The 27,797-nt window shown below is 43.7% G+C and overlaps 1 protein-coding gene across 5 annotated transcripts in view; it reads right to left on the bottom strand.

The window, feature by feature from the left end:
* LOC118310797 (SPRY domain-containing SOCS box protein 4-like) overlaps positions 1 to 25,963 on the bottom strand; it is a 61,919-nt gene extending 35,956 nt beyond the window's left edge. Inside the window, exons 1-2 of one of the 5 annotated variants that reach the window (XM_035634097.2) lie at positions 25,580 to 25,963; positions 8,911 to 9,005 (exon numbers count right to left, since the gene is read on the bottom strand). The gene's annotated coding sequence lies outside the window, so the exon portion shown is untranslated. The other 4 variants (XM_035634094.2, XM_035634098.2, XM_035634095.2 and 1 more) reach the window with 4 other exon arrangements.
* Between the last annotated feature and the right edge of the window lie 1,834 nt (positions 25,964 to 27,797).

Here is a 27,797-nt window from a genome sequence, read left to right as displayed (position 1 = left end):
GCCGCCAAGACCACTGGGACACTGTCATTCGGAAACATAATCCGCACAATGAAACATTTAATGAGCTGAAAGTAAAACATGTCCGTTTCTTTTATCACGGTCAGCAGCTTCATCCTGACATATTTAGGTGTCTGCCATCTCCTTAAGGTATGTCTATGAGTCTGCATTGAAACATGTCAGCAGTGTGCACAATGGCTCACCTGTCAAAGGTCAGTGAACTAATTCCAGTCATTGAGAATCTGATTAAAATACAGAGTTAGATACTTATGTACGATGTGCTGGTCTAGCTTGAAATTCAAATTGAAAATCCGCAGGGCTCTACGAACAAAGGAACACGTTTGAATTTTGAGGACTATCAAAGGCCAAACTAATTGTTTGTGCCTCATTATAACAGATTGAGTTTTGCTCGTCCCTCTGTTCTTATTTTTGCCTTCCAACGCAAAGACTTTTACACATGGGACCTAAACTTAGACCATATCACTTCACCCCCACCATTACATAACTGATTTTAAACCACAACGACCTTATTCGAACCTTTACTGTCATGTTGAGTTACAGCAACTCTTTGCCTCATTCCTGTGACGCCTGAAAAATGAATCACAAAGTGGTCACTTCTTCCACTTTCCACTCCCGTGGGGACAATTGGGAAACATAGTGTACACACATCACATCTCTCCATAGCAAACAGCTGTACCCACTAGATTAAACAAACTACCATCTTCTCTGCATTGCTGACATTCATTCCTACTGAGGGAAGCCCTGGTTAGCTGAGCAAGACAGAGGTAGACATAAACTTTACTGTCCGGCTCCAAACAAAATGTCAAAATACAGACTGAGACTCCACAAGTCCCCCGTTAAACTCATCATGCAGCTGATGAGAAGAAGCGGTGAAGTGATGTAGACATCTCTGGACTTATTAGGCAGTCCTGGAAGGAGAAGACACCTCTCTCTTATCATATCTTCCTCACACACATCTTTCTCCTCCATCTTCACCACTTATCAAGCCCTTTTCCCCATCATTTTTCCTCTACTTCCTATACTGTTCCCCTTCCTACTCCATTTGTATCTGCCCCTGCCTCGCTCCCTGTCACTGTGCCTTACTGTACAAGTCCTTGGAGACTACAGCGGAGCTGACATCCTATCAATCGCTCTCGCGGGCCTGCCATCAAATGCCACGCCAAATGCCCCAGCGTCTACCAGGCGGCAATCAATGCAGGCTCAGCATGCAGGAACAGCAAAGTCTGCAAAACGCAGAACACGAGCATATTCACACGCAGCAGCATTCTCATACACATGCTCACTGAGAGACACAAACTCTCTCACACACAAATTAAATTAACTATGTATGTGTTGTGGAGGAAATGACCTTTATACACGAGTTGGTGGTTGCCTTTGGTGAGATTTCCCAGATGCATCCCTTTAATGTATTCCCACTCGAGTCCCTGCCTCTCTCTCTTCCATCGTTCTGAACTCTTGACGAAATAACTCCAGTCGTTGTCGTCTTCCTAATGAATCACGCTGCCTCCCCCACATCTTCCCCCTCTGCTCGCATTAATCTGCTCTTCTTTAGAAACGAACAATTCCAGTGCAGAATTCCCCCGCTAGTTCTCTTAGATACTGAACTTCCATCGTTGGAGATCGAGGAACTGAAACGGAACAGTCGCAGAGAAAAATAAAATGCATTTTAACAGATTGAAACACATGAGATATATGAACACGCACTTAGGAGCGCTCTGCTCCTGAGGTCTTCTATTTCTCTCCTGCCTACCGTGACACCTTAAAATCCATGGTGCCCTAAGGGGAAACCATTAGTGCTACAGTGATTGAGCACACCTTAAAGGAAAAGCTATTAATCTGCCTCTCACACATTTATGGATACACCGGCACACACACCTATGTATATGAGGCCTTGGCGGTGCCATCAATAAAGCTCGAGATAGCAGTAGATTCGGGGGGCAGATTCACAACCCTGGCAGTAATGAAACTGAATCCAAGTCTGCCTGAATGTGACGCGCTGCCTCTGAATCATTCACTCAACCCACTTGATGAAAACGAAACCCACACTTCCTGCATTGTGACGTCTGAAACGGTATTGTCAGCCACTCGTGTGTGTTGGTTCGAGGTTGAGGTCAATTCATTTGCCAAAAACTTTAATGTAAGTTTTCAAGAATCAAGACTTAATTTGTTACCACGTTAAATGCCAACCTATTCAAGGATATTGGTGTTTGCGTGGCAGAAAATGACAAAACCTTCATGAGCATTTGCTGCTTCTCCTTGTTTTTTTGTATTATTATAAATTTGACATATTTTGGTTGTAGATCTTGAAGAGGTCACGAAGGGCTATGGTAAAAATGTAAAGGTGCTTTATCTCTCCATTTCATGACATTTTATAGACAGAACAATTCATCAATTAGTCAAAGGACAATCAAGAGGTAATGGAGATACGCACAGCCTTAGCTCTCACAATGGCGCTTTTAAAAATTGCTCAGTGCAAAGTGGAACATAGGTTGTTCCAGGACACTTGACATGGAATAGAAGAAACACACACACACACACAGCGTGATATCGAGAAACCTACCAACTGTTCTGAAATTACAGCCAGAGAGAGAGAAAGAAAGGAAACTACAAATAGTGTCCAAATAGAGCATTCAGGAGACCAAGTAGAGGCTGCTGGAGGAAGGTTGTGCGGATTTGAGAGAAGTAAAGCGCGAGAGAGAACACAAACAATGGAAGAGATGCGAGAGAAACAGGTCAGCAGCTGACAAAACAAAAGGATGAAGTCAGAAAGGAGAGCTGCTATCTCTCTATCCCAGGATGGACCACACAAATACCCCCCCCCCCCCCCTCCCCGATCCATAGACTAAACACAGCACGGTGAGGGAAAGCTACTCCAGGCAGCGCAGAGTGAGCCGTCAGATTAGGGGTGTTTGTAACGTAAAGACAAACAGTGTGTTTAAAAATAGAAAGCCACGATCCATCCTATTATTGTGTGAGCGGGGGGAAAACCGACGGTATAGCTTATCCCACACTCTCTCACTCTCTATCTCTAGCGAACAAAAGCATACAAACACACACACACACACACACAAACAGAGAGAGAGAGACACACACACACACAGACAGACAGACAGACAGACAGACAGACAGACAGACAGACAGACAGACAGACAGACAGAAAGAGAGAGAGACACACACGCACAAACAGAGAGAGAGAGACACACACACACACACACACACACACACACACACACACACACAGACAGACAGACAGACAGACAGACAGACAGACAGACAGACAGACAGAGAGAGAGAGAGAGAGAGAGAGAGAGAGACACACACGCACACACAGGGGTATCCCACTTGGCCAGCTGGGGCCTCGAGACCATTAGGAAAATTAAAGGTGACAGAAGATGAGCGAGAGGGAGGGAAGAGGAGAAGAGAGGCTGAGTGCATAGTATCATCCACTGGAGAAAAACATGCTTGAGAGTGAGTCATCAATAGGTTAACAGCAGCCGAGTGTGTGCTGATCTTGTCTAATATAAACAGAATAAAAATCTCATCATACTTACAGCAACTTTAACCCTGAGGCGTGTGCAGTATATCACTGTATAAACTGTCACAAAGTGGTACAGATACTCTGCTCCTTCCACAAGTTCACAGACACTCCCCGAAACAAGCAACAATCTCTTTCACAAGAGAGGGACGTACAGTGTTTCAGCGATGACACACCGCTGCACCTTGTAGACAACAGATCGAGCCGCTTACAGTGAATCTCCAGTGGCTCCTCTCACGTCTCGCTGCGTGAAGCTGTTCCGCCCGAGCCCGTGTTCAAATCCAGTCGGCAGCCAAAACACATGCTCAACTCCTCCAGCCAGCCGCCGGGCAGCAAGAGAGCGCGAGCAGACAGGAGGAAGAGAAGAACCATTGGCCAGCGGGTCTGCCTGAGACAGAAAGAGAGCAAGAGAGAGACTCCCTCTTTCCTCAGAGGGCTGCCCACCTCTCCCTCCTCTTCCTCCCTTGTTCCCTCCCTCTTTTCGCTCCCTGGAGCTTATCTGTCCTGAGGCTATCACTTCTTCCTCATCCCCCCCTCCACCTTCCCCCAACGCACTCCAACTCTTAAGTGTTTCCGCGGCAGCGTTGTCACGGCCACTGACAACTACAGCTGCAAACAGACTTTCAGCCCGAGTACCCGTTTCAGTTCCCCTTCGGTCGGTCGCTCTGACAGAGTGATAGAGAGCGGAGAGAGAGAGAGAGAGGGAGACAGAGACATGCAGGGCTGAAAGCCGATCCCCTCTGATCTCATCAAGCAAAGTTACCAACGGCAACCAGACAGACAGGCAGCGGGGAGAAACACCCGGTTCGCCTCCCCTACCTCCCCTTCCAGACTCCCCCCTTCTTACAAAGGAGCTCACACGGAGCCAACCAACCAAACCACCCACCACCCTCCTCCCTACACACACACACGCACACACACGTGCCACATATGCTGCACGAGTGGGGCATGTGCACATCTCAGCCATCGAGGTGAGAAAGGCAGGTCATGTCCTTTGTGTGATGCAAGTCATTTTGAAGGTTCACGTTTAAAAATACAAATGTCACAGAAGAATAATCCTGCATCAAAATTACTCATGAATTTGCAGTAAACATTAAAGGAAACTTTCAAAAAGAAAAAAATACGAATTCAGAGAAATGGCTCTTTCCACAATGTTAGATTATTTTCCTTCTTTACATTTCTGCAGTTAACACATGACGTCCTGTACAGTCTGGGCGATGCCCTGAACCATTCTGTTGGGCTCCCCGTTCTCTCCTGTCGTCATTTTGGGTATCTGGCCACATCTGCACATTACTGCATAGCTTGCCTCTGAGGTGATGTGATGACTAAGTTCATTTATCAGCCTTTTCCCGCAGCTACATCAGTCATTCACAAAGTCGGGAGGTGTGGAGAGCATTTTGAAAAACACATGCTCTTTTCTCTCGCTTTCACAACTGGGACCCTTCATCTCCGCTTGTGCACACGCACACACGAACATTCGCACATACACACTGACACTCTCTGGAGCACACGTGTGTGTGTGTGTGTGTGTGTGTGTACAGCGACATTGCATGCAGACTCATACATGTACAGTGGTGAGACAGACTTCAGTGTCTGCAGTCATTCAGGGCTGATCAAGGCCCAGCCAGCTGACTTCCTGTGTAGACTTCCCGTTCCCAGGACTGCGACCACCAGGGAACAAAACTCCCCACAACACCGCCTCTCCCACTTTATCATGACCGTATCATGACATCACATGTCCGCTGGGGCATTCAAATGTAATATGCAGAAAGAGCAGGGGTTGTGGAATGTGCTGGACATATTTCTCATCCAGGACCAGTAACTTCTGGTCTCGGCAGGCTGGCAACTGTTCAGAGCCAAGAAACCGTCTGACTCATCATCTCCCGTGTAATGCTTAGTTGTTTTCATGCATAGTTTTTTGTGTAGTTAAACAAACAAAATATATGATGTTAATAACTGAGCTTTAGAGGTGCTGCGACTTGGTCTTTGAAATTTTTAAAATACAGCATAGCTGGTTCTGGTCTTTGTAGTTAAATTAGCTAACGTCTGCGGACTGTATCCTTATATCTTACTGAAAGACCTTAGAGAGCCCCAGGGAAAATTAAATGATACATCTAAAGCAATTTATCCTCAAATGACAATTTTGAGAAACCGTGGCATAGATTATCTCATCAACCTATCTCATCTGGTTTCCCAGAATGTTAAGCTTTTTTTTTTGAATTAATTTGTAAAGTGTATTCATAACTTATAATTAATAAATATTTGAGGTGTAAAAAGAGAAGTGAAACAGACATGTGTGTGTTAGATGTTACTATTCAGCACAAAAGTCCACATACGCACAAAATCGGTAAATTGGCCTCATTCACTGAAAAACAGGAAATATGGTGATCCGTACAAACACAAAGCTATGGATCACCTGAAGCAGGCATGTAGGTTAGACACATAACCTTTACCCCAAATACAAATAAAGTTCACACACACACACACACACACACACACACACACACACAGACACACACACACACACACACACACACACACACACTTCAACCTCTAAACTGGCTCATTATTCTGGACAGCAGCTGCTCTAAGTCAGTTCTTTTGAATGTGAGCATTCACCGTAGGATTAACATAATACACGCAGGTAAGGAGGAGGGGGGTTTAAAGTGACGTTAGAAATCTTTTAAAGAAATTTGTGGTTGTGTTTCAACAAAAGCAATGCTGCTGCTGTGATGCCAGGGTTCCTTTTTTATGGTTTGGGGAAAAATTTCACTCATGATGTTCCCCTGTGATATAAGGATTTACTTAAAACAGTGATGCCTTATTGTTAATATTGTTTATTGTCTGCAGTTGTGTGCAAATGAAATACATTTAAATTCTTGGTTGTTTGCACAAGCCTAATTGCTGTAATCCCATCACTTCTCTTCTTTAATCCTGCTTGCTGCAGAAATGCATCAAGGCCAATTAAATGTTGTTTAATCCAAGTATACGACTACATCCTCTTTGTTATATCATTTTACTGGCACTAATTTACAGTTCAATTTACAAACTGTCAAACTCAGCATCCTAATTCTGCTGGATTAGAGCCTTTTTCTGGTTTTAGTTTTTGGAGGCTTTGCTTCAAACCAGAGATCACATACTCTATGTAAAATCCTTCTGAGAATGCACGTTCCCTGCCAAAGCAACATTAGGTGTTGAAATTACACTCCTCAATATATTTAAATCTGTAATTTATTTGACGATAACCAAGATCAGATCTAAAAATTTAAAATTATTTGACAACTTTGTGGTGTGCCTTCCTACTTGCGACACAGAAATGTAGAAGTTAGGATATTTATTCCATGTTTGAATATGTTCAGCGTTTTGTTTTTATGTTTTCTACACCTACATGTTCTGCATCTGACTGTCAATATAATTACATCACTATGTAAATTGTCATTACGTTGCTGCACAAATTTAAAAAAAAAATCTGTACATATGCAGTTATTCTAGAGACAAATACATGTTTCTCAATGTCATTTCTACTATCCTGAATATGAACCCAAATCATATATCTTCAAACAGACGATTGAGTCTGTCGTACATCCCCCATCTTCTCAGCTGGACCCTGCCATAAATTGCCCCTGATTTTCTACCTCAAGGCACATTCACACTTAGGGGACCCCACGGGTCTGGGGATGTGTGTGTGTGTGAGTGAGAGAGTTAATCTGTAGGACAATGCCCCCCCCACACACACAGAATTAGGCCTTGAGGCCTCACAGCTGAGCAGCTTACTGACAATAGAAACTGGAGGCGCGCGCGCGTGTGTGTGTGTGTGTGTGTCAGAGAGACAGAGAGCACTGCCTCCTGCCAACACGTGTCAAACACAAAGCCATCCAACTGTCCACATGGCCCAGGGGAGCAAGCAGGATCGACAGAGGGGGACAGATAGATAGATGGACAGAAGGGAGGAACAGGAGTGTATAAGATGGGAAAGGGGAGGACCAGGGGTCAGAAACCTGCGGCCTCGGGGTGACGGGTGAGGAAAGGGAGAGGGAGAGAGAGAGAGAGAGAGAGAATGATCGGGAGAGGAAAAAACAGTAGATGGTATGAATTACCTTGAGCAGATGGCAGAGAGAGAGAGAGCGTCGGGAGCGGGGCCAGTCTGGTCGAGGTGAAAGAGGTATGATGGAGGACACACAGGCTTAATTTGTGTTCAAGCTAAATCCACTGTTCCTTTCACCCCAGGGACCAAAATGCACGGAAAGCAAATATATATTCCTGCTCTCGTGTCAAGAGGTTTGTCCTCGTCTTTCTCTACCTGTGAGGACATTGCTCCAAAGACGCACACATTCAGCTGTCCTATAACGTGCAAGCACAAAGGCAGCGCTCGCTGAAACACACTCCACTCCTTTCCCTCTTACACAAACAGATGCTGGTCAAGCCAGTACAGCAGGTAGGCATTAATGCAGCTTGGCTGCACAATCAATGATGGTAAATGGAGGCAGCGGGAGGGACAGACAGCAGATCTGCTGCCTCCATTTCCGCCTCTCTCTCTCTCTCTCTCTCTCTCTCTCTCCGTCTCTTCCTCTCTCTCCATTAAAATACAACCTTTCCACGTCTTCTGTCGTTAAAGAGAAGATCTCTGAGTGAGTCACTGTCTCACTTTGAACAGCACACACGCTGCTGTCCTTCGCTTCCCAGCTCCACAATGACACCGTCGCCGGGTATCACGTCCTCATCTGTCTGTACAATACACAGCTCTCTCTTTGTCTGAGGACATGTCCTCACTAATGAAGACTCACCAGCAAACCTTGTTAACATGAGCAAAGGTTTCCATCTGCACTAACACTTTCAGTGCTGCGTTTACAGTTAACACCCTTCAGCCCGCAGTTCAGCCAAATTCACACCAAACTGTATTTTGCCATTTGTGCAGAATTGTTTGTGCAAGTCAAAGTTCTCAAAAACAGTTCCTATGACAATCAGAGGATCATGTGACACATGTTATGTCAGCGTTTCCTATTTACACAAGAGCAGGATTTTCATATTCATCTATTTTGGTCTACAGGGACTTTTCAAGAATATGTCCTTTCAGTGGTTTAACACTGGCCTTCTGTTGAATTTATGTCTCCCCTCACTTTTATAGCTGCCCGATGGCCTTCTCTGCTTCCTCCCCTCTGTCTCTTCTCTGCCCCTAACCCCTCATCCAACCCTCTCCTCCCTTTCTTTTTCCCCTACCTCTTCTCCATTTCTGCTCATTCATCCATCAATCCAACACCTCCCTTGCCACTCCCCTCCTCCCACCATTTTTCTTTCCACGGCTAATCTTCCTCCTTTTTTAAAAAATACTTTCCCTATCCCTCCCTTCTGTGCCCTACCTCCACCCTTTTGTCCAACATCTGCTGGTCTGCGTCTCACTGATGACTCCTTGCTGCCACGTGCCAAATCCTCCTCTTGGGGTCCCACAGAGACCCTAAATCATTAAAACACACACACGTGCGCGTACACACACACACACACACAGATTGTGATAAGTGTCTCTCTCTCTCTCCCACAGAGAGCGAGAAAAGCACACAAATTCAAATTCCCGGTATCATTTGTCAATTAAATGTCTTATAAAGGCCAAATCCCTTAATTAAATGGGCCTGGACAACATGTGCAGAGAATCTCAACACATTTATAGAATGTCATTACAGCGACAGACAGACCAGCACCGACACAAAATAAATGGACCACATACAGAAGGTCTCTCACAGCTGAAAAGGTAAGGATCCAGTGACTGTCAAAGTACCAGGACGGAACACATGCAGACACCGGGAGAACATGCAAACTGCACACATAAAGGCCCTGGTTGGTCTGAATCTGGTCCCGAACAAAGAACCTGCTAACCACCACACCACCGTGCCGCCCCACTTCTGTAAATTGTCAGTTATTCTACAGTCCAATAAAGGGCTTTAGACTCTATACTCTACTCTCCTGAACAAGAACCAAAAGATATAGTTTCAAACCCAGGAATGAGTCTGTGGTACATTCACCTCATACATATTGTAATATACAGCAGTTTATGTCTAAAACATCAAATTGCTTCTAGCACATCGTTGTCTCTCCACGATGGGCGTTTCACTTGTTTTTATGGGTTACGGCTTTCAGGACAACATTTTTCTGTCAGCACAATACTCAAGTATGAACATGTCGTACTGTGTCATACACATCTATTGCCGCACATCAATGGTCCAATAACTGAGCAGACGATACAGGAAATGAGATCCCTGTTCTCAGGTATACGCCATTGCAGACCATGGATACAGAAAAACCTGATTTCATGTGTGTGAGTGTAGATTCATCACTAAGACACATAATTCATAATTCATCCTTTATTAATCTCAACTATTGTAAGTAAGTAATTACGTCATCTTTATTTATATAGCACCTTTCAAAACCAATCACAAAGTTCTTCTCAAGGATTTAACATGATTGAATTCAATACAATAAAATTTTATAGCGCCAAAATCGTTACTAACATTATCTCAAGGCACTTTAGCGAGTAAGGTTTCGACCTCACAATATTACAGAGAAAACCCAAAAGTTCCCACAATGAGCAAGCACTTGGCAACTGTGGAGAAGAAAAAAACAATTGCACAGTTAGCATCTTATTAAAGTTCCTAAAATGAAATGTGAGATGAAACTTCTTCGAGCAACTGGCTCTATGTACAGCCTCTGGGGAGTCCAGTACAATACAACCACTGAGGCCCACAACATTTCTGAATAAAATCAACACCTTTCTGGCACAGCCCCAACACAATGGAGGTCTGATTTATTGCAGGCCTGTTGTACAACGTAATTGGATTGTATTGGAAGTATTTTCTTTTATTCTTTCTGATTGACTCATATATTGCCGAGTTAGAATGCATCGGATTTGCTGAGGTTGTTGCCTCTTTCCAGACTTAATTGTTAAATTTGTCTTGACTGTTTTCATCGACTAAAGTAGATTAAAACGTTGATTTGACTACATTTCTTTGACTAAGACGTGACTAAAGTATACAGAGTTTGAGTCAACATAAAAAAGGATGAGGTTAACGAAAAACAAAAAAAAATCTAATCTCAGGACTAAGGCGAAATCTAAAATTAGCTGACAAGAAATAACACACAATATAGACCAGAGTGAAGGTCCTCTTATGACATCAGGACTCAGCAGCAGGTAAAGTGAGACACACAGGACACGACGATCACGTTAAGAAGAGCTGCGGAGTTCAGACTAGAGCTGAATGCTATCGAGCAGCGTTCTGGTCAACACAGCAGCACAGCCAGCAGTTTCTCAGCCCTCCGCATCCTAGCAGCTTATGGCAGACAGACTGGTAGAGAGCACCAGGCCGCTACAGTAATCTACTTTACTTTGGGATTAGCAGCTTTCTGCGAGGTGTCACTCTCCGTCTGTCTGTCCATATCCGTCTTGACCTCTCCTTCACTACCTGATTCATTCACAGAGTTCAGCTCTTGTGAATTTTACATTTACATGGAAATTAACAGTTTAACATCAGCCCTTAGGAGTCACCGGTCCCATGATGACGTGATTACATCACGTGACTGGCTCAAGACATCGCAGCGTAAAGACAAAGCCGCGTGGAGCACTGATTTCAAACTCATTCGCAAAACGGAGTAAAAACAGAGAGTTGATTTACAAATTTCATGTAAAAATCGTATATACAAGTGCGTAAAAAACATGCAGGAAGGGATGGCGCAGGCGTCGCATTGAACTGGTAATTTCTTCGTAATTTTTTTGTCATATCGTGAAATGAAAAAGTGTGAATCTGCTGACTACTCTACAGGCTAAATATTCTATGGAGGGTAGAGGGGAAACTGAGCGGAGAGGCGGAAGAGAAGCGGGGGAGAAGTGGACAGAGATAGTAGGAGAGATTGTGATGGTTTGTGGACAGAGGGTCTGCCACCGCTGTCACCAAGTGGACAAAAATAAGGAACGTTACACCATGGAAATGCAAATCCTGCCTGTAGACGTCTGTGTCATTGTTGACAAAAACTGTTTTGAGCAGAAGCAGATCTTTAAAAGAAAACTGTTTTTTTGTGTTAATAGTTGTACCTGTATATAGCTGACCTTTTATATGTAACATTTGCACTACTGCACTAACTTGATATTTAAGAATCTTCTTCTAATCACCTTAATAACACAACTGGTCCTTTTGATTGTAATTAAGGGACCAATAACCCGACAGGCATTAAACTGACAAACTACAGTACAGTTAACTTATTATTCCTATAATAACTTATATTACACGGACATTATACCGCAGTGAAGCACTGCAGGGCTTTTAACTCATATTTGATCACTGCTCTGTGATAGTCATTAACCCTGCCCTGGCTTCATCTTCCTTCCTCTGTGTGGGAGTGCAGCGTTTGCTCCTCACTGGAGGCTGTGCTCCCGCTGTAGAAGTAAAAACATCAACAAAACCTAACACAAACTACTTTATCTGTCTGTCAATATCAACTAAATAAATCAGTGGTGGTTTGCGTGCACAATGCAATTAACGTTACCTGAAGGCAAACTATTTGTTGCGCTGTTCATAGTGCCTGACGGGTCACGGAATACCATCCCACCCCTTGTTGAAGGTTTGCTCCATTGTGTGTAAATGTGACATTTCAGTAAATAGTTCCTTACATGGCCTATTGGAAAGTGAAAAGGGTACCCTGAAGCGTATCATTGTGATTAAGAGTGATGGAGCATCAGTAAACACACCAACACGACAAAGCGCAAAGTGATGCATTTCAGTTTTGTGCTGGCGAGTCAAATGAAGCCAGACCTGGCAGAAAATAGAGGAGAACCCTTAAAAAAGAAGAGAACCTACGAGTAAAACTCAATGCAGCAGAGTATCGTACGTTCAACCTGCTCCGCTGCTTTTGCTGAGGGGAAAAGGTCAAACTGATGAATATGTCCTTCTGAAAACAAAAGACCTCAGCTCATTATACATCAACCCTGCTAAAAAAAAACCTATATATACATGCCACACGATCTAATGTTGCCATGACAACTACAGAAGTAGTGAGGAGGCCCACACACACACACACACACACACAAACACACACACACACACACACACACAAAAACACACACACACACACACACACAAAAACACAAAAACACACACACACACACAGAGAGGGAGAGAGAGAGAGAGAGAGAGAGACAGACGGGCGTTCAGATTTCAGTAGGCTGTAGACCTACACAGAGGATGTCTCTACTGTAAGTGTGAAAATAATAGGGAAGAATATGGAGAGCCAAATAACGAGCTCCTCATCAGCTCCTTTATTGTTTTCTGTATCTCCTCTGCTTTCCTCATCGCTCCGTCTTCTTGTCATTTTTCCACTTCAACCTTCCCCCTTGACTGGAGCAAATATTTCCCATGGGCCCCTCTCCTGAGTGAAACCATCTATTACACCAGGAATTTTTCGATTATGTGATGGCAGCAAGCTTTTGCACAAAACTACATTCATAAATAAATGAATAGGATACTAGTAGAAAATGCGGCTAACAATTAAATTCAAAGCACTAATAAAGTCTTTGTGTTTTTATGGACAATTTTTTTTTGCCGTCAACATTATTATTATGACTCAAAGGTGGGACATTTTTTAAGTTTAAAGAAGGTGTGTCAACACAGCCTCAACACAAACATATGGGAGAACATTGTATACGTGGCAGCAAGTTACTATTTTTTTCCATACTTAATCATTTTTGGATTATTTTCACACCTAATGGAAAATTTCTATCGCAATTTCCCCAAACCTAAGGCCATTTGCTAAAAAACGACTTTGTTTGTCTCAGCAAACATCCAGTTTATTATCATATAAAATGGAGAAAGGCAGAAAATCTGCACATTTGAGGAGCAGGAGCCAACCAATATTGGCACTGCTGATAATGGCTCACATGATTATCCAGTCAGTTAATTTTCTGTCAGTAAATAAATGGGTTACTTGTTTCAGCTCTGATCCGCAGTCTATTCTGATGTGTCACACACACACACACACACACACACACACACACACACACACACACACACACACACACACACACACACACACACACACACACACACACACACACACACACACACACACACACACACACACACACACACACACACACACACACACACACACAAACACACACACACACACACACACACACACACACACAGAGAGAGAGAGAGCAAGTCATACGTAGGGGCTCTCCAGTTTCATTGCCACCTCGTGTTTCATTGACTGAGTCGAGGCGATCGGTCAGATCTCTTACAGATGCAGGAAAAGAAGCCTGAATCAAACGGATGCCTTTCTCATCAAGCGGCTCCACCACACGTTTCCACAAATTGTCTGCATCTGTCCTTTGAATACAAACACCTGATGGTTTTAATACCGAGGGGCCACGGAAAGGAAGATGACGAACACCTGGCTCACATATGTCTGTCTCTGTGAATGACTGTGAAAGTCCGTCCGCGGTACTGGTCTCTCATATCCTGCGTGTTACCACTGATTTGCATATAGCCTCTTCTGTCTGACTTAACTGGTTGATTCAAGTCTTCTTAGTAAAGAAGCATGTTCTTCCTCTCCTTTTCTCTGTTTCTCTCACACGCACACGCACACACACACACACACACACACACACACACACACACACACACACACACACACACACACACACACACACACACACACACACACACACACACACACACACACACACACACACACACACACACACACTCCTGCGTCTGACCTAGATCTTTGCTTAATGAAAAACAACACTGGATGAATAAATAAATTATAAGCGGGAAATGCCCTCTATATTGTGTGAACCTGATGCCCTTTTCTTTCTCTTGCCTTGGCTTTCGCTCACATACTGTACATGCAATCCCTTATTCATTCTTCTGCTTGTTTTCCAAACACACAATGGTTCACAGAGTGCGTATCATTTCTTTATAATCTCTCACAAGTGGCAGTGTATTTTTTCTCTCACTTTCTCTCTACACGGTCTGTGTTTCGTACACACAATCATCTCAGTATTAAAGCACAAAAGGCTAAACCGATGACACGGTGCACTTGTTCTCAGTGTTCTCTAGGAGCTCCAGTACACTCATTCTGACAGCGATGTTGATGTGTGCTCCAAGTGTGTGTCGGGTGCGCAGCTCAGTGTAAATACCACGTTGGAGGTCTTTTCCTCCACAACAGAATGAAGATGACACAATGCTCCGAAAAACAAAGCCAACACGAGCTCCGGCTGTGCTGAAAGTCACAGCTAATGATACAGGAGGAAGAAGAGCATTTAGAAGCAATTCCAGTACCATTTTATGAGCAACGAGAGACAAGGAAATTGTATGTTCGTTGGCTAAACCAAACCAAGAGATGCCTGCCATGGAGAGAGATGCAACTCTAGATTTTACATTATTCTGCATTTTCTGAACATTAGAGCATGTAAACGTTTTCAATTAATAACCTAAATTGAATATGAGCAGGGTTAAAGGAGACATATCACCGCCTGTGAGAACACAACAATATCCCTATCCTTTCAATTGTGCTGCCGCCGTTGTGTGTTCTGTGAGAGAGATGGGGCATGGATGTTGCACTGCTTGACATAATAACTACTACTTTTCCCTTTCTGGGTTAAAAAATATCCACCAACTCAACTTTAAAAATGAACAAACGATCTCCATCACTTTAAAATAACTAGACTTAAGTGTCAGTGCGATACAGCACTCCAGACACTTGTAGGAGGAATGTTTTATTCAAGTCAACCCCTCAGTTGATATACAGCACACATACTGTAAATAAACATGTAGATGTATAAATACAAATATTATACCCACTTTGGTGGAATTTTGTTTATCCTCCCCTGAGAAACTGTTAAGACGAGTCTTCTCAGGCACCAAGCAAGATCAACGGGTCTGTGGCAAGCCACAACAATCATCGAGCAGCTGAAGTCTCTCTCGAGGTGTCATAGTCGCGGGGAGATGACGACATTACCCTGAACTAAACACACTACAGAGACCGGGAACAGGCAGATTGTCTTGGGGCGCCATACACTGACCACCTTGTTGATCCGTGTAAACGAACCAGAAATCTCCTTGATATATATTGAGCTCTTCTAACAAATACTTCTGCTTGAGACATCCATGGTTTCCATCTCTCTGAATCAGCATCCACTCCGTCAGTTATTCCTTTTCACCCACCATCTTTATTCTGCCTTCCACTTGGAGGTAAACACACACACGCACACATACACACAAATATTCATAAACACAGCTGCTTAATCACAATATGAGCAGGTCCAAGACAGCTGTCTGGAGTTTGGCTGATGAACAGCGATTGATATTATGTGATTAAGTGATTACTAACTGCTAACCAATTCCCTCACTCCCTCACACACACATATGCAGGGTGGGCTCACACTCCACACAGACTGGTGACACACCTCATCAAATTGTGGTCTCCTCTAAGTGGCGCTGACACGTGTGTTTGTGTGTCTGCCTGCGTTCATAATGGTACCAGTGTGCGTGTGTGTGTGTGTGTGTGTGTGTGTGTGTCACTGTCTGTGCGGTAGCAGTGGCCTGCACAGCATGTGGTGCTGGTCTGGTTTCCACTTTGAGGGCTGTGAAGTGGCAGGATGAAAGCTCACACATGGCGGCGGTGAGACGAGCTGGATCCCGACACGAGTGACCACAGCACTCAAATGGCTGGAAGACGAAATCTTTCTCTCTCTCTCTTTCTCTTTTCTTTCTGTAGCTCCAACTCATTTAGGTGACTGAGAACATTCACACTTCACTTCAACCTCCGGTTTCATCCGAACGTGTTGTGTATGTTCCCTCTGACTGAGAAGACACGTCTCAGAAAAACACCAACATTTATGGCTGAACTCTTACTTACATGGGCAGATGACAAAACTTCCATCACTTGTGGCTCTGCACCTCTAAAAATGAATATTCCTTTGAATTCAATTGAAGCAGAAGTAGATAATCTTTAAACTCATGATTGCACAGTATAATGGCGATAGATTAACAACACCATCTGCGCTTATATTGGTCCTATGTTAGCCTTGCTTTGACTGTTATTTTCTTGGCCACCGCGGTGTGGTTATTGCAAACAATTACTTCATTCACGGCACGAATGAACTGTATCACCCACTGCGTGACCAAAACAAGGAAGAGCATAGCGTTCTCCCGGAAATGGCAGACTGTGGACAGCCCAATTGACAAAAACGACTCAACCTCGCAAGAGACAAAGGATCCCGTTGATGGAGGATCAAAAGCAAGCAAAGGAGAGCGATAGAAAAAGCGATAAAACAAGAATGAGCCTCAGACAGACATTCGCTCCGCAGAGAGAGCTCCGGGACTTGAGAGGCTTCAAAAACGACATGCGGTTTGTCTTCTTTCTACTAGATCAGTAACTAGCACAACCAGAATACTTACTACAGGATGTTTAACTCAAGGTTATTTGTTCAAATATATATATATAGACAGGATGCTAACGCTGCCGCTAGTTAACACTAGGAGCCAGAAAACGAGCTTAAGTATGAGCTAAGGTTTTATCTACAAAGTGGTGTCGACAACTACCCTGAGGACACCTGAGGAAAAGTACCTGCGCCCTTGCTGGTGTCTTGCCACTGCAGCGTCTTTATGACAGTGACCAAACAACAATACCAGCTGGAACCACTTTAAAAAAAAAAATGCTTCAGATTTTCTTTCAAACCTCATTTTGATGGCATTGGTTTTTTTATTAGAAAAATTCCAGCATGGACGGCAGCCTCAGGTCGTATCCATGGAGGAAGACGTGTGAATTGCCAGAGCAAATTTTTCCAGGGGAGCGACAAATTTGAAAACCATCAAATATTAGACATCAATATCAACTAGAACTGTATTAACTAAAAATGTCCACATGGGTGAGGAATTAATGGAAAACACTGAATCAATGAATGGAGTAACATAACAGCTGCAGGGGTCAAGAAAAGGTTGGTTGAGGAGTGTGAAAATGATGCAATTCATGTGTTCACAGTCAACAGACCCAGAAAACAATTACAGGAGACAACAACAACAACAACGACGTGTTGCAAAGCGCTCCGCCTTCATCAAATCCCTAAACAAGGGAATGTCTTGTGGAAGAACAGTGTTGAACTCGGGGAGTGTGCCAAAGAAAACTACAGCTGTCCCTACTCCAACTACGACACTGTGACAGAGTTGGTTTGCACTTTAATATGTCGCCCATCTGTCTATTTACACATTTCACAGATCCAGAGTCTGAGGCCAGCCAGGTGGCTGTAATGAATGCTAATGTGAATATAGCAGCCTAAGGGTTTATTTTAAACTCTTGATGCAAGTTCAGCTACAGTACGTGAGCATGCTGGATTCATAAAACCCCGCATCACAGCCGACCGCAGCAATGAATCACTTAGCATGCCGTTTTCTATTCTTGGACTAAACGTCTTGTTTTTTTAAATTCACCACCTTCGCTTCTCACCTTTACTGAGACATCACCATCTGCAGTGACACACTCCACTGTACTCCCTCTTCTCTTTTCTTATCCTCCTCATATGCTGTTTAGGTCTCCCACATTGCCTTACACCTCTCACTTCTCGTCTCAGCAGTTACCTCCATCCCTCACCAGTCTCCCTTTCTGAAATGTCTTAAGACAAAACAAGCCCTCCTTTCTTCTCACCTCATTTTGTGTCTTTCATTTGCTTCCTTCTCACCTTTCTTTTTACCTGTCTTCTCTCTCTCACACATCCATCTCTACGTCCTCTTTCTTCCCTCAGACTCCCACCCTCCATTTTTCTACCCACCACATCAGTCTCATCCTTTATTCCTCAGTCTAACTTCCTATCTTTCTCCTTTCTCCTGCTCCCATCCTTCATTTAGCTCTAAATCAAGTTTTTGTTTCTACATAGTTCTGTTCATGCATCCCTTCCTTCCACTCGCACTTTCTCGGGCTAAAAGCAGCAGCCAAAAGACTTCCCCTTCCTGTCTCAATAGCGTCCATCAAGGAGTCAATGAGTCACACTTCTGATCATCCCTGCCCTGATTTAGCATGACATGTCATATAAAAAAAAAAATCTAATCCCTGAGACTGCTAGATACGAACTCTGACACACACACACACACACACACACACACACACACACAATTCTGCCAGGCTCATGTCCATCATTAGCTCACTATTAATCAATAGGGACCATAAAGAACCAGCTGCAGGCCCTAACCAGCTGTGCTATTATTATCTCCCTGCTGAGTCTGTGTGGGTGCCTCTCTCTCTCACACACACACACACACACACACACACACACACACACACACACACACACACACACACACACACACACACACACACACACACACACACACACACACACACACACACACACACACACACACACACACACACACACACACAGAGAGCATGCGGCAGTTCTTCAGAATACTTAGCCCTATGTTTAAGCCTATATTAACTTTTCTCAAATTGGGAGCGTTTGATCATTATGGCCTTCCTCCTTCCTCTTAAGTGTGTGTTTCTGTGTGTGTGAGACAAGAGTGTGGAGGCCTGTCTCCATAATTAGGGCAGACCAGCCACACAAGGGTCTCCCCTGACACTTCCCCTCTAAGAGCTAAATATTAATGAGACTCTAAACGCTTTCACGAGCTCTGTAATTATGGCCAGAAAAATATACAGGGAGAGACAAAGAGAGAAAAACTGAGAGAGCAGGAAATGCCCTCACACTTTTTTCTCCTCTTGTGCAGAGCTCACATTAAGTGTTATTCGAGCTACTATACCAGTGTTTCCAATGAATTACCTTGACTGTAACGAACCAACATAGTCAACACAGTTTGATATTGAACAAAAAAATAGTATTTCTCACTGTCTGTCTCCCACACTTTCTCGTCTCTTTTCACATCTTTACAGCATCGACATGAGTGGTTTTGAATGAATTCAAATGAGAACATTTCACAAAAATGTAACAGTTTTTAATGTGCAGCCTCAATGATAATAAAATAAAATACCTTTTTAAATGAGTTGTCAATTCTATTATCAATCTATGTAAACATGGCTTTGCAGCACTGAGGACGACTTTAATATTAGCACAAATGTGATGTGTGGTAACCAGACATAGGGCTAGGGTGTATTTTTAGCTTTTTGCGTAAATACTTGGAGAAGCAAACAGGGATAATAATTTGAAAAAAAAACACTCGGCAGAAAATTATATGATTTCCCTATTAGGACTAAAAATATTGTAAGATCCAACCAGACACTTCTAATTAGAGTATATCAGAGAAGTTTATACACAATTTGAGTTTCATTCCATTGCATTTTCCTCACAATGTAGAGCTTTGCTCTTGCTGAAACTACCACATGCCTCCTTTACATTCCAGGAAGAGTCAGTTGATTTCATTCAACCGTTAAAGTCATCAGAAAGCCGAGAATTCAGCGGCAGACTGCGGCGCGAGGCCGCTGATTCAGAGCTGATTGTCCCACACGATGACACCGCAGTGACACACACGGTATGAGAAAGGAAACACACAAACACACCCTCACACGAAACAGACGAGAGGACACTGACTCACCGCAAAAAGACAAATGAGCAAGAGCATGGCACCACACACTGTTTCGTCATTTGTATGTAAATGAGAACACCATTTCTCTCCTCCATGCAGCCCTCTTTACTATCTAGTGACCAAAAGATAGAGAAAACTTCAGCTCAGATAGGACAAGATGTCCGATGAGACGATGGGATGCCTGACCAAAGGTGACAGGACAGGACACAATGGGGTGAAATGAGCCGCGATGACAGGGTTTACGGGGCGGAGACATACGCTGGACCCAGGGTCTGTTTGTCACATCACTTATGATTTCATGTTCCCTGTGGTGTCCCCAAGGGCTCCAACTCTGCTGCTGGTTTGTCGGGCTCCATTCTCCCCGGGTGCGACTTTGATTAACGGCTCACTGCCGCAATCTTTTCAAAACAAATTGACGCATATCAATCAGGATGACAACAAGATGACAAGCTGCATCAACCTTGCCCTGATAAACTGATGAGCAAGCTAAAACACGAGGAGAAACGCCCAGAAAGTTGCACAGGGCGACTGTTTTTTTGGGAACACTGACATTCTGAATTCTGAGTCTGTCACTCACTGTATTGCCAGGCAGCAGGAAGAGGTTGCTCATTGCTTGACTTTTCCTGTCATTGTAAAAGCCTCTATGAGTCACCAGTGCATCAGCAGGAGAAAAACACTGTCTATACACACACATACACACCGACACGGGTTGTACACTGCATCTAGACCCTTAGCACCTGTCCTGAGCAGGAGCAACAGGGCACTAGGACTAAGGGGGTTTTGGCCTCGTGTCGCCCATACCCGAGGTGGCGGGTCCAAACTCCGACCAGCGCAGTCAGGAAGACAACAACAACAAAATCGCTTACTGCCCCTTTAATGTCCTTGTCATAAGAGCGTTGCAAGGCATCAGAGTGCTGTTTTCCCTGAGTGACGTCTGTGTGCATTCGTGAGTGTGTGTCCGTTGAGTGAGTGTTTTTTGTGAGCTCAGCAGTCCATCACTGACTTTACAAAAGGCAGCTGAATATAAATATATTCCCACTCCATCGAAAGATGCATACATTTACTTGATGGTCCAAGGACAGGAAGACTTTTGCCATGACTGTGACCATGGTGGGGAAAAAAGACAGATGGATTGCATTGTAATGTTTGCTAATCAACACTAAACACTCAGAATGGCTGAGTCACAAATATTTAATTTGGTACTAATTATAAAGGAATGAGGCGATGAATTAATTCCTGTGAATTTATTCGTTGTCTGTATTTGAGTCGGGACCCAGCAATGACCTTCAACACTCACTGGATCAGTTCGCAGCCGAGTGTGAAGCGGTTGGGATGAGGATCAGCACCTCTAAATCTGAGGCCACGGTTCTCAGCAGGAAACCGGTGGATTGTTTACTCCAGGTGGGGAATGAGCCCTCACCTCAGGTGAAGGAGTTTAAGTACCTCGGGGTCTTGTTTGCGAGTGAGTGGACATTGGAGCGTGAGATTGGCCGGAGAATTGGAGCAGTGGGGGCGGTATTGCACTCGCCTTGCCGCACCATTTTGACAAAAAGGAAGCTGAGCCGGAAGGCAAAGCTCTCGATCTACCGGTCGATCTTTGTTCCTACCCTCACCTGTGGTCATGAAGGATGGGTCGTGACTGAAAAAACGTGATCGCGGGTACAAGCAGCCGAAATGGGTTTTCTTAGAAAGGTGGCTGGCTCTCAGTCATCCGTGAGGAGTAGAGCCGCTGCTCCTTTACGTAGAAAAGAGCCAGTTGAGGTGGTTCGGGCATCTGGTAAGAAAACTATCACCCCCCACCCATTTTCCTCAGCAGGGGCCCTGAAACTTCTCCGTAATGATGTATCCATTGGAAAGACGCGTCTAGCTGTAGAAACACTGTAGTACCTATTCCCGGCTTCAACGTCGGATCGGGGGATGTGCCACAACGTGCTGACAGTAGATATCAAACAGAAGGAAACAACATCATATGAAGTCGCGCTCTCAGCCTCTACCTGTCACAGACACATTCACCGAGTGGACAGAAGAATCTCAGGTGACTGAGGGGGAGGCATCGAAACACAATTCAAATCTTTGTCTCTCAGGGAGTCGCCCTGTATGTACGTTATAAAAAAAAATAAGCAATGAATTAACAGTTGCTTGGGTTTATATTGAGCCTTTTACTGTAGAGTAGTAACACATTTCATTCAAAATTACCTGGAAATTATTCACAAATTAGAGGCCGATAAAATAGCACTTAATGAAAAGTCAAAGGAAACCAAACTCATCCTTAAGGGAAAATGAATAGCAGATTTCAAGGAAATCCATTCAGTGGTTGTTGGGATATTTCAGACAAGACAAAAATGGTCGACTGACTGACCAAATGACTGAACGACATTCCCAACCCTGGAGCCACACGGCTTAAAATACCAAAGATTTACTGTTCAGGCTTCTCGAATGTGAGGATTTGACGCTTGTTGTCACTTCCATCTCTGCAAATATGTGATGGGACAGTTTCGTGACATTTTAAAGAAAAAACATGATTAATAATAATACATTTCTGGAGTTGCAGCCCTCGATTCACACAGAGAAAGATCTGATCTGATCTTAATCATGTCAATGCACTAATTGAACACTTTGCTCATGCTTGCCAAGACTTGACTCTCATCATCAGAATCACAGCACTCTGGTCTATTTTGCACATTGATTTAGACAAACATGAGGCTTCACAGGTTCACATCTTGGAGCCTGCTTCCTGTATGAGCCAGCCTCCTGTGATACTCGGCAGTGGCACACAACACACACAGTGGGAGAGGCGGGGGAAATAAAGTGATTAAAAATAATGATGGCTGATGGAGAACAGTTCATACTGACTACAACATGTAGTCTGTCTTGTCACCAAATTGCCTTGTGCGTCTTTGCAGGGTGAACATAGCGGCGAACATGGCAGTGAGCAAAATGCAGAGGAGCAATGTGTCTGGCAACTGGCAGGAAGTGAACCTTAGAACCCAATTAAAATGTATTTTCTGTGAATAATATATCTGATTAATAATAAATAACACTGGGTCAACTTCTGGGCAAGCGTTTCCTTTGTCACCCCGTCTCTGCATCACTGCGTTAAAATGAGTACACTGACATCACTGGCGCCCTTTTGTACAGGGATTACACCAGCATGCTACAGACATAACTTCCACTCTCTCATTTTAAGGATTTTTACCAACCCAAACATAACAGGCAGTGTCTGTTCAGTTTAAGTAGCAGTGACAGGGTGTGATAAGACACAGCAGAGTTTAAAACCCTTATCTGGCCTACGAGCTGAATCCCATCTGCCCCTCTGCTCACACTGACTCATGACGCCGCTTGTTAGTCCCAGTGGAGGGATAAAGGGGAGAGGGGGAGATTTCTAGAGAGAGGGAAATGGCAGGGAAATAAAGCCAGAAAGAAAACCGATTAGGAGGGACAGGGCTCAATGGAAAGGATATTCGATAAGTCAAGGCCCCATTATCAGTGTGTGAGTGTGCTCTCTAAAACCGCGGGTTAAAATAAGGGGAAAGTGTTTTTTTAAAGCTTCTAGTTTCTTTAGTGTATTCACCGTACGGATTTGAACAATTCATTTAAAGTTGAGGCCCCATCAGTAGTTGAACTGTAAGTTTGTATGTAGGCAATAGAAAGCAGTAGAACCGAAAATGGCTGAAAGGAGTGCAAAGGAGAACGGGCAGAGCAAAGGTGGGGACAGGAGACAAAAAACAGCAAAGAAAGAGTCACACAGGGAAAACAATTGTGTGAGGAACATGAGGGGGACCGGAAAAGTTGCAGGAGAAGTGGTGTGGAAACGTGGGAAGAAGAGATGGGGAATTGGGGATGTACAGGATTAAAGGGAATAAGGAGGGGAGATGCTGGTGAGCAGCCTGACGTCCCATGGTGCCCGGCTGCTCGGACCCAGCAGACAGATAAATGACCCCCTGTCAACATTACAATGCTCCATCTCGTCCTCCTCCTCCATCTCGCTCCCCACCGAGCAGTCAACCCCACCCACCCACCCCTACGACGACAGGTCATCCATCAACCAGCAGACTCCACCCACACACACACACACACACACACACACACACACACACGCACATGTGTTAATTGTTAGCAAACCAAATGAAGCGAGGCTGCATCTGGCACATGTCACCTTTCCTCATGTCACACTCATCCTGCCCATACCCCCCAGACCCCCCTTTTCTCTCTCTCCTCCTCATCCTCTTTCCTGCTGCCCCCACCTCCTTTCTGCCCCGCTCCTCTCTGCCCTACCTACTCTTCGTTCCTCTCATGCCCTCCCTGCTACCATCTGCTCTCTGTTTTCCGTGTCCTTGTCACCCAACCCATCGTAGCCGAGCAAATGTCAGAGAGTAGCCGCAGAGAGAAGTGATCACTGTCACGGACATACTGTGAGGAAGGACAATGCACTTCAGCATTTATACATAACCATAACTCTCCGAAACAGCTGCTCTGGCCTTTCTGTTTTCACCTCCAGGCTTCTACAAACAGCCAGTGTTGGTGATTGGAGAACGATTGTTTTTGAAACAATGCAAAGTTCAAAAACTACTTTCTGCTTCATTAGAGAGTCTATGATTGTGAACTCTTTTGTTTTAACGTTAAATAAAACTTTTACCTTACATAATAAACAGATGTGCATTTTTTAAACCATTTTCCGAAATCAAACTATTGTTTGTTTATTGTTTGTTTATATTCTATATTTTTGGTTGTATTTATGTTTTCTCTTTATTTATAGTTATCGATAATAAAGTTCATTGTTGAACTGTAAAATATCAAGCCTCAATCATATTCCTTTGTCCTAAGTGTTTGATAACAACATCATAGGAATCATTGAAACACTTTCTTCTAAGTTAGCAGCAATGCCTCAATACGTCAATAGACAGAAAATTAATCCAGAAACAATACTGTTAAAAAAATCTATTCGTGACGATGTGGTGCTTCACTTTGTCACTGGATAGTTTTGCATGTTGGACTGTTTAGTAAATAAGACAAGTAATCTGAATACATCATTTTTGTTTAAAGGAAAAAAAAACAGCAGGAGTCCGTCCTTATTATTACATTAAATAAACAGACTGATTAATCAAATACTTTATTGGCAACTTAACTAGTCACATACAGAAGTGTGAGAATGCAGACACACTCACTGCACATGTGCAGTATTAACACACGGTGTGTGGACACGTCTTCCTGAGGACTCCAGGTGTCAGCTGCGATAACTTTATCAAAACACGACAAGAGACGACAAGCTCGGAGCGATTAGAGGAAGACGAGTCGTGAAATTCAAATCCACGGTCTGAAAATGCAGTGAAGATACTTTTTCTTTTTTGTCTGAAGGAAAGACAGGGGATTCCGCTCGCCCCGCTGCAGAGCACACACAAACCGAGCGCTCCCAGTCCCGTTCGTCTGGTGTAAACAGAGCAACACTCACCGAACACAAACTCCACTCGTCGCCGAACGACTGGCCTCGCCGGGAGTTCCAGGAGAGCCGGATCCTGTCCTCGCCTCCGCCGATGACAACCGCGTTATTCCAGCGGTGGGACGTGTGTTTCAGCCGCGTAGCGACCAGCGACGGCTCCTTTGTTGCACTGGAGCAGCAGCGCGGCGCGCACACACTGGTAGACAGGGACCCGATGCCGAGTGTCCGTTTACTCTGCACGACGGCCGCTGATTGGTCAACTCCACCACAACACAGCGTCATGCTCTGATGCTATTGGCTGGGGCTCTAATGGTGCGTTTATGCTGCTCGTAAAGTCAGGCTGCCATTAAACCCGCTCCCAGCAGTGTTCATACTCGTACTAACACTATTACTAATACTACTAAGACCACTACTATTACTAGTACCAATTAAAGCGTGACAACAGTGACGATGTTCAAAACAAATCTTGTATTAAGGGACGCTATTTTTCGAACCAATGTTGGGAGTTATGTGTTGGACATTATAGGTTGTATTGTATTGGGGTCATCTGTTTTATGTTGACTGCTTTATTTATTATCCTCCTAATCATATTTAGGTTCTTGATATTTGCACTAGCACGTCAACTGACAGTTGCACTGCTTCCATTTCTTATGCTGTAACTGAGGGTTTAACTGCTTTCTGTGATTAAACTTAAACGGTCGCTGGTGCAGCTCAAGTGACGAGACGCGTACAATTTGAACTGCTTTCGGCTAAACATCAACTTCATTCTCAATCCCTTGCACTTTTATTGCAGCTGACGCGGCAAAATTCTACTTTGCTATTGATGAAACTTGAAACTTCAGAGTCCATTATAGCTGCCATATCAAATTCTAGTAACTGAACTTTCAAATGTCTCTCCATCGTCAACTTCTCTCACGATTTCAATTATTTCAAATGTTTCAATTGCAAATTCTCACCAGCAGCCACCTGTTTTTAGTAAGCTATTTTTTTTATAGCTATGTTAACTGTAGTTGTTTTGTATGTGGTGCTATCTTGGCCAGGGCAGTACAGCGATGAGACAAAAGTATACATATTATTACTTATTTTTAGTATATACCATTAGAATTATTTTATACAAAAATAGTTACCTTCAATTATTTCTACTTACTTTGTGTTTTCATGTAGCTTTTGGTAAAAAGAAGTTGTTGTTATTATCACCTCTGGAATTTCAGACAGCTCTTGAAGGGGTCATCATCCCCACGCTGTATTTCTTTGATCTTGTGTACATGTCAGATTATGGCTCTTGGCAGCATCCAGGATCTTAACCACTGAACGAACCAGCGGAAGTCAGTTGAGCTAAATAACCGCAACATCAATAGACTGATGTGCTGTAAAATATGACATTCTGGATATTTTGTTCAAGGAACAGAGAGCAAGGCTGATTGATTTACATCGAGTTGTAACCGGGCCAGTGTGTGTGTGTGTGTGTGCGCGTGTGCGTGCGCGTGCGTGCGTGTGCTGTTTGTGAACAACAACCCTAACAGTCCCGCACTACAGAATCAATAGAAACTAATGGCTTACGGTCATTTATGTAAGTCACTTAGTCCAACCATGGCGTGTATGATGATAGATTATTCCAATTTCCATCTACCCACAATCATTGATTAATTCTGTTGCATTACAAAGAACTGAAACCAAATCGATGCTGTAATAATCGATGCTGATTGGCCTCTAATATCTGAACATGAAAACGAAGATGAGGTGTGTGTGTGTGTGTGTGTGTGTGTGACTTGTTTTTATTAATTGAGTTTTTAACAATACAATTTCTAATGGCATCAAATCTGATATCAGCGAGTTCAGAAAACGGAACCTTTGCACTGATCAATTCTATCAGCAGCTCTTTGGCTCCCCCCTCTGGCCCTGCTAGGTAAATACAAACAGTTCGTGTCGCTGTCAAATTCGTCATATATTCCATTTCGTTTCTTGTAGTTTCGTAAATATTTTAACATAATATTTTATGTTTTCAACAAATTCATGAACAGTTCTTTCATTGCTCGTAATTTGAAACACAGAAACAGGCCAACCATACAGCATTTCAATCGTTCCTGAGTTGCACCATTATACTGTACTTTGCATCGCCCATACGTTTACAGAAATTTTTTTTTTCTATTTGACATACTGCCTACACACAAACACACACGCACACACACTTTATGTTATGTGTGTCTGAGCGGCTTGAGCACAAATGTTT

The sequence above is a fragment of the Scophthalmus maximus genome, chromosome 5 (genome assembly GCF_022379125.1).
Source record: "Scophthalmus maximus strain ysfricsl-2021 chromosome 5, ASM2237912v1, whole genome shotgun sequence".
In the NCBI taxonomy this organism is placed as follows: domain Eukaryota; kingdom Metazoa; phylum Chordata; class Actinopteri; order Pleuronectiformes; family Scophthalmidae; genus Scophthalmus; species Scophthalmus maximus.
Note: the sequence above shows the minus strand (reverse complement) of the source record. Positions and strands in the feature narration are given on the sequence as shown.